The sequence below is a fragment of the Cyprinodon tularosa genome, unplaced genomic scaffold (genome assembly GCF_016077235.1).
Source record: "Cyprinodon tularosa strain WSP-4 unplaced genomic scaffold, ASM1607723v1 ctg1376, whole genome shotgun sequence".
Taxonomy (NCBI): Eukaryota; Metazoa; Chordata; class Actinopteri; order Cyprinodontiformes; family Cyprinodontidae; genus Cyprinodon; species Cyprinodon tularosa.
The window spans coordinates 35001-43881 of record NW_024038196.1 but is presented as its reverse complement, the minus strand read 5'-3'; positions in this window follow the sequence as shown (position 1 = coordinate 43881).

Sequence of the window (8881 nt, the reverse complement as noted above, 5' to 3'; positions counted from 1 at the left end):
TTCAATTAAATTTGTCTGATCTACTTTCTGAAAAATGATTTTGTATACTCATTAAAGCTGAACTTGAATCTGAACATACAATTGATCTTAATGGTCTCCCTTCCTCTATACATTGTAGTGATAATAATATTGCTAATAATTCTCCTGATAATTAATGATATATTCTCCTATTTACTTTAATTTATTTTATATTATGACGAATTGCAAGCTGCATACATCCACCTACTGTACATGAGTGTGTAGCAACATTACTTTACATTAAATTCCATTTTTTTATTATGTATTCTGGAGAATAATAATAAAGTGAATATCCTTCATATTTCCTTCTTTTCCCAATATTCCTTTAAGATTCTAGTCTTTGCGTGTCTGTCTAACCATTCTTCTTCAGAACCAGTCGGTCTGCACCTGGAATAGAAAACTTTAAACTGTAAAAGGACTTTATACAAGCCTCTGATCAAAAAAATAATTGTTGAATTGGTGATGATCTCATGGCCCCTGTGCATGATCTCAGTGCTTGATACTGAACAATATACATTTTTTAAGTAATAACTCTGATGCTGAACCAAAAGCAATACATCCACAATCACACACAGACCCAATCAAACCTGTATAAATTGATTTCAATGCTTTCCGCTCAGCTCCCTACTCTTTCCCAATCAAACATCTCAAAACATTTAGAACTCTTTTGCATTTATCAATCATCTTTTCAGTATGAAGTTTCCAAGTAAGTCTTCCATCCAACCATATGCCAGGTTTTATGGCAGTTGGCAAGCAACTAATTGATGCATTTCCACCATCTACTGGTATGGAGTGTATGATACAAACGTGTTATTTTTAGACATCGAAATATTATCCTTTAAATGTTCATTTCTGAAAAACTTCTAAATAATTCAAATTGATTTAATTTAACTTTTGCTTTACTTACATTTTAAAGGGACACTATGCAACATTTTTCAGTTAATTAATGTGTTCCATAACGTTATGGGTGATTAAATGAGTCATTTCAGGTTGAACAAAGGTATTCTCGGCCGCCCTGGTGGTCTGTGGGGGAAATACTGCACTTGCAATTGCAGGAGCACCGACCCGCACCCACAGGCTCAGAAGTCTCACGAGAGTCAGTCTTGCTTTACGGCGAGAACTGCTACACCCCCCAGTTAAAAGCATTCTCGTTGCTAGCACAGTGGCGATCTTTGTGCAGTTATGCTACGTTCACGCAGCAAAAGCAGCAAAATCGTGTCTGCTGCTTCCTTTTTGCTGATTGTACCAGTTAGTTCTGACCCGTGGCTGAAGCAGCTTTGCTTGTGCGGTGCAAAAGTGTGTCTGAGGCGCGTTGGGCGGAGCTTCACTATCCTTTCTCTGCCTTGCAGCTATATTTGCTGTGATCAGTGGGAATAAAGTAGTTTTAATATGTGTTAAGTGAGAAAATACACCTGAAAACTTAATCAGTGCAGTCAGTTCATTCAGATTATTATCCTGCCTTCAATATTTTTTCTGTCGGAGCCGCTCAGACCCCCACATACCAGGGATGCGCCGACAGTATGGATCCCTTCATCAGCAGCGGTTCACCGCGGCATCTGGTAGGTGTTTTTCATCTAAATAATCCAAACTGCATATTCTGCCGGCAGATTTCTGCATTTAAGTTAATTTAGGCGTCAATAAACTGTTTAAAAGGAGTGATCATCAGCGCTGTGTCTCTCTCCCCGACGCGCTGCTTCAGCTGCTCAGACGTGCTGCGCCTGCTGCACGTCTGAGCAGCTGGCGCAGCACCGCACCGCTGGACCTTTTGCTGCGCCTTGACGCGCGTCAACCATTGACTTTGCATGTAAACTCGCTGCTTCTGTCGCGCCAGCTACATCCAGTGTGAACGCAGCGTTAGTCATTCGCTGCTAAGCTCAAAACAACCGCGCCTGGCGGAGAAACCAGGAGAACAGCTGAGCATATTTACGACAGTGCACTTTTACTTTCGCCCTCTGGGGGGAGCCTCGCTGGAAAATCAACACCGGTTGCATAGTGTACCTTTAAAATAATTGCTGTCTCTCCTCATATTTATTACAGTAAAACATCACATGTTCCATTGTTTCATCTATGCCTCAGTATTCACATTCCTATCCCTATGGTTCCCCATGATAAACAGAGAACTGTTTAAACTGGTAGGCCCAAATCTCAAAGGAGAAATCATTTTTTTCTTCTCTTCTAGTGCTGTTCTTCTCATTTCTCCAGTTTTCTTTTGAATTTTATAAAACCAACTACTTTTTCCTTTCTCCCATTCCTTTTGCCATTATCCTCTATTTTCTGCTTCATTACGGTAATATTTTAACTTCAGATTTAATAAAATTGATGATTAAATAATTAAATAAATTTCTAACACAGAGGTCACAGATTAGCGGCCCATGTTCCGGATCCGGACCCAACCTGATTTAAAACATTTATAGATTACTGCATGTTGTCTGATGGCAGTAGCTGTGCCTCAATTCGCAGACTGCATCCTTTTTTTTTTCTTTCTCCCAATACAATTTTATTTGTTTCTGCAAAGAACATTACAGAGCAACCATTTTGCACTATAGGTATTCTGAACAACCATTTTTTTTACAGATATTTTTAAAAGGTGTAAATTCAATTTATTAATTTTTTTAACTTATTTTTTGGGGTTGGATGGGGTTTATAAAAAATATAAAAATGTTGAAATGCTGTGTGGTTCTTGTTATACTGTACATCACAATTGTAACATCAACAAAACACTACGATTTTTCAACGGCATTGTACATTTGTTTTAACAATAATAAAAATCTGATTTAAAAAAAAAGGTGTAAATTCAGATGTTTACCACTCAAGTAAATGTCCTCATTTTGTGCAAAACAAGAAACAGTAAGGAAGAAATACAAGGAAAAAAATAAATAAAAGTAAACGCTAGGGGGAAAAAAATGTCTAAATAAGCAGATTAAAATGGACAAAGGCTTCATAAGTTTTTATTGCTTTCTTATTATCTGATAATTGTACGGTTTCAATGTATTGTTTGAGTTTGTGCTTAAAGCAGTAATGCAGGTTTGGAGCCTCTATATTTACATTTATATATAAAGAACTTGGCCATTATAATAATCAAGTCAATTACATATACCTTATCTGATCCCTTTGGTTGAACCTTGCAATTTCCGTTAATGTCGAATAGTATAGTCTTCCAAAATAAAAGAAAATCTTTGTCTATTTTTCTCTTAAGTAATAAATGTCGTACCAGAAGGACTGGATAAGTGGGCAGTTCCAGAATAGATGAACAAGTGTTTCAGGATTATTACAGCAGAAGCTGTAAGTAACATCAATGTTTTTTTTAAAGCGTTTCTGGATAAAGACTTTGGTAGGATAAATGTTATAGATTATCTTAAATGAGATTTCTTTAGTTTTGTTATTTATCAAATGTCGATTTGGAAGCAGTCAGACTACTTTCCAGTTGATGTAATCCAAGAATCTTCCCCAGTGTGAGATGGCATAAGGTAGCAGGCTGCGTCCTTCGAAGGACGCATTTTAAGGCCAGTTACGTCACAACGCTGTGCGAAGGCGCGTGTTTCAAAGTCGCTTGTGGAGAAATGTCCTGGGCCGTGATTAGTGAGGAAACAGGAACTGATTCTTGTGGAATGGAAAAGGGAAATAGTGACAATGAAGAAGGTTGAAAGAGGGTAGCCTCAAAAAATTAGAAAAAGCGGAAAAAGCAGCACTCAATTGAAGGGGAGTCCAGTTCAGAACATTCAAGTGATGATCAATCTAGTAATTCCCCAGGTTCCCAAAGTTCAAAGTGCCAGAATACTGTATAGTGGAGACCTGTTAATATACTGCAGAGGCAGCGCTCAGCAAGGCAAAGCAATACAGATCAGCAAAATTGAGGGGAAAGAGTTCAGCGCAGCTTGGTGGAGAAGATCAGCAGAGGAGTCATTGGAGGAGTTCCTCTTAAAGTGTCTGAAAAAGAGATTCTAGAAAACATAAATGGTGCAAAAGTAAAAGAAGTTAAATGGATAAAAACAACAAGAAACGGAGAAAGTTGTGACAGCTTCTCTGTGTTAATTAAATTTAAAGAGGAGCAATTACCCAGCAAAGTTTTCATTGGTTACATTAGCTACAATGGCAAAATTTACAATCCTCCACCTCTAAGATGTTTCAAATGGCAAACATTCGGACATATAGCAGCAGTATGCAAATGAAAACAGAGATGTGGAAGGTGTGCAGGAGAGCACGAATATGGAAAATGTGGGAAAGAAATTAAATTGAATGCTGTAACTGTGGTGGAGAACATACTGCTGCATAACACGGGTGTGAAGTAAGCAAAAGGTGTCAGGAAATTAAAAAACTGAAATTAAAGCTTGGAATAACTGACGCTGAAGCTGCAAAAAGGATCCATCTCAGTTAGAAAAAAACTCAAACCTACAGTTAAGCACACAGCAAATTAAAAACCTCTGGAGAAATGTCCCAAAATTGAAGAACATTCACTGATTGTTAAAAAAAAGATAGTTTTTTTCATGGTTGAGGTGATCAATTGTAGTGCACAGACGACAAGAAAAAACAAAAAAATCTGAATAATAGTGAAAGCTGCAGAAAAGTATCTGGAAGTTAAAGATTTAAACTGGGAAATGGTGGAAAGCATGATGGAAAAACCGATAGGACCATCAGAAACTGGCAGAGTGACGATGACTTAAAGATAAATTCGAAATTATGAGGGCAAATGTGATTAAGTGTTTATTATGTTGGGTTCAGTTACACAGTGCTTTTTATTTTTTTAGTAGCTGAAGAAGGAGAGAGAAAAGAAAAAAGTCGGATTTTCTTCAAGTTACTAAGACAATGGAAAGCAGCAGCAGCAGCGCTGGCAGTAGTGCTGAGTACACCTTTAACTGTAAATAGTTTGTTTTTGTTTTTATAACTGTACATCTATTAAAATACATGACAATAACTGAGCTACCGGAAGCTAAAGCTTAGAGCTAACCTGTTGATACGAGACGCTCATCAACATTAAAAGCCTTCATACAAATGTCACAATTTTTAATTTTAACCGACATCTTATTGTAGCTGTGTGAGGATTCCTGTCTGTGTGTGTGTTTTTTCTGTGTTTGTCTCCCTTCCTCCACCAGGAGGCGCCTGGTTCTGGTCCGCCTTCCTACACACCTGCTGAGAGTTACCTCATTAATGGAACGCTCTTAAGCTGCTGCCTGCCACTACCTCCATGCCTGAGTGTTTGCCAGTTTGGGGAAGTCATCCTGCAAACTGGATTCTTCGGACCTTCTCTCCCTGGAAGGATCATCTGAGCTTCAAACTGAGTTGAGGATTTAAACTGGAGGTTTGAATCAACTTTTCCTCAAGAGATCATTTGAGCTTCACACTGAGCAAGGGATTCATCTCCACTACGACCCGTTCAAGTACCGCAGGAAATCTGAGTGACAGTCAGCTTCTCCGTTCACCTACAGACACCGCATTCTGGGTAAACCCTGTCCGCCCTCCACCGAATCTGACAAACACTGGAACTACCGCACACAGACTGGAATCAAAGAGTCAACAACTTCTCTGGAAACCTGATTCGGCAATCTATTTCTCCTCTTCAAGTTCGAGAATCAAATTTCCCACCGAGCCTGAACTAACTGCAGTGTCTTCCCTCACCTTTCAGTTCTGGTTGAGCAGTGTTCAGAGCAACACTGGATTTTTCACAATCTCCTAAATAAAACTGTTAAACTTTTCCCTGGTCTCTCTGTTTGGTCTTCTGCATTTGGGTCTGATCTTTAGTTAAATCATGAGAAACTGTGCTGATATCCCTCACAATTCGGATCAATTTCTTCTCATAAAGTTTATCGCAAAGGATTAGATCTTTCAAAGCTTAATACAGCTGAACAAATAACATTAGTACAGCTGTACTGGGCTCTCAACACTGCAAAAGTTTTGTTTGAATACTCAATAACGTGTAGTTAATTTACAGTATAGTATAATAAGCTTTAAAGTATAATTCACTTGAAGAACAATACAATAATTTATGAATTTCTAAACATTTTTGTATTATTCATTTTTACTCTTAAAACTGCCATGTGGGGGCCATTGTGTATTCTCCCCAATTAATGATGCATTTGCATATGTTATATATATAGCATACATTTACACGTATTACAATGTTGCATTTTTCCACAAATTTACTTTATTAAATCTTGCAAATTTGCTACTGTTTTCTCTTATTTTTGTATATTTTGCGTATTTATTCTCATAACTAAACTGCTTTAAGCTCCAAAAATTCATTTTTTTTTTGTCTTTGAATGACCCTAATATATGGAACAGGATTAGGGCCACTGAAAAAACAAAAAAAGTTAACAGATTTTCAAATGTTATTTCAGTTTAATATGGGGAAAAAGTCAGAAATCTGACTTTAATCTCAGAATTCTGACTGAATTCTGACAGTTTACAAACATGTTACCATCAAGCCATAGCGACATCTGTTTTAGAGACTAGCTCTCTTTGTTTTATTCACCTTCTGCTCTTCCATTAATGAAATAGCATCACCAGGGGCCCCTCGGGCACCTAAAAAGTTGCCTAATTCTGTAATTTTTCACCAATGTGTTACTGGCCCTCCCAAACTACTCACATCTTTATCAGTGAAGCTGAGTGCTTCACATCTCTTCCTTCATGGTGCCCATCTACATTAAGATCCAACATTCTGAGATTAAAATCAGAAATCTGAGAAAAAAATCAGAATTCTGAGAAAAAAAAGGCCTGAATTCTGAGACATATTTCCCATATTAAACTGAAATAATATAAAAAAATCAGTTAACTTTTTTTTTTCTTTCAGTGGCCCTAATCCTCTTCCGTACTAATATTATGTCTTACAGAGAACAATTGAAACATCACATGAGAGTCTGTATCAAATGTGGATTAATGTTTGAACTGTAAATATACAGTGATATGTTTATATTAGTGCTGTCAATCGATTAAATTTTTTTAATCGCGATTAATCGCATCAATGCCTAAGTTAACTCGCGATTAATCGCATTTTAATCGCACATTTTTTTCCTGATTGAAAATCATTTAAATACTCTCGATGACATACAAAAAAATACATACAGGCTAAGTTTGTGCCAATGTTCTTTTTTTTTAAATGAAAACAGGTCACAGACACTGATTTATGCCATAGAAACATATGACAAGAACATGGGGAGGCATGTAGCAAAAAATAACAAATATGTAGCCAAAAAAAAGGCCCTGAAAAATGGCTGATGTAAAAGACAGTCTTTACAGTTAATACAGTCTTTTGAACAAAGACAAGCATTTTACCCTACTGCTATAAAATGTAGTACAGTTAACATTAGATGTTAATTAACCAAGGTAATAATGAACAATTTTCAATCAATACATCAAAATCAATAGACCGACATCACTAGATGGAGGTAGTCTATGCTCTAGAAAGTTACTTTTCAGCCTCTTAACAAAAATGAGAACACACACACACCCAATCACCCACCCACCCACACACACACACACACGCGATACCGACCTGTTGCGTACACACACGGCAAGAGTGCCGTAGCAGATTCCATTTCACCTCAGTAATCTGTATTCTCAGCGTATTTCAGGTTGCTACTAGTTACCAGACACTCAACTTGTTTGTTGGTGGTGGGGCTTAAAGAAAAGGCACTAGCGTCACCCAGTGTATGAGCGTCTTTTTTCCTTGAGGAGCTCCGCTCTCGAAGCCTATGAGAAATGCATAGACTGGGGGAAAATAGCCCCGCCTTCCCGCAGGCTGCAGCGGGATGTACTTGGAAAATTGTAACTGCGGTAAAGCCAGCCGCCTCTTCGAAAATAACAGTAAAGCCAGCCCGCTCTCGATTTTCACATGCGCGACAGCTCAAGACATTATGGTACCGCCGTTTACGTGCTGCTTTCACAATAAAAGCGCGCTTTACGTGCTGCTTTCACAATAAAAGCGCGCATCCGGTCCATGTAGCGCGCATCCGGTCCATGTTTAATCTACTGGAAATAGATTTACAACGGCTTCGAGTTTTAGACTTTGTATTTATACTGAAAGACTCCGTTGATCTGATGTGTCATTTTAAAATAAAACACAATTAAAAAAGCACTTTTTGACTTTTTTAACCTAAGTTGCTGTGCCCATTGCTGGAAAACTCTCTGTTTCCAATGACTTCCACCACATCTGGTTGACAGAGGGACACCTCTAGAACACAACCACAAACTGACAGCAACATCTGATGTGTCATTTCAAAATAAAACACAATTAAAAAAGCACTTTTTGACTTTTTTAACCTAAGTTGCCGTGCCCATTGCTGGAAAACTCTCTGTTTCCAATGACTTCCACCACATCTGGTTGACAGAGGGACACCTCTAGAACACAACCACAAACTGACAGCAACATCTGATGTGTCATTTCAAAATAAAACACAATTAAAAAAGCACCTTTTTGACTTTTTTAACCTAAATTGCCGTGCCCATTGCTGGAAAACTCTGTTTCCAATGACTTCCAGCACATCTGGTTGACAGAGGGACACCTCTAGAACACAACCACAAACTGACAGCAACATCTGATGTGTCATTTCAAAATAAAACACAATTAAAAAAGCACCTTTTTGACTTTTTTAACCTAAGTTGCCGTGCCCATTGCTGGAAAACTCTCTGTTTCCAATGACTTCCACCACATCTGGTTGACAGAGGGACACCTCTAGAACACAACCACAAACTGACAGCAACATCTGATGTGTCATTTCAAAATAAAACACAATTAAAAAAGCACTTTTTGACTTTTTTAACCTAAGTTGCCGTGCCCATTGCTGGAAAACTCTCTGTTTCCAATGACTTCCACCACATCTGGTTGAGAGAGGGACACCTCTAGAACACAACCACAAACTGACAGCAACAT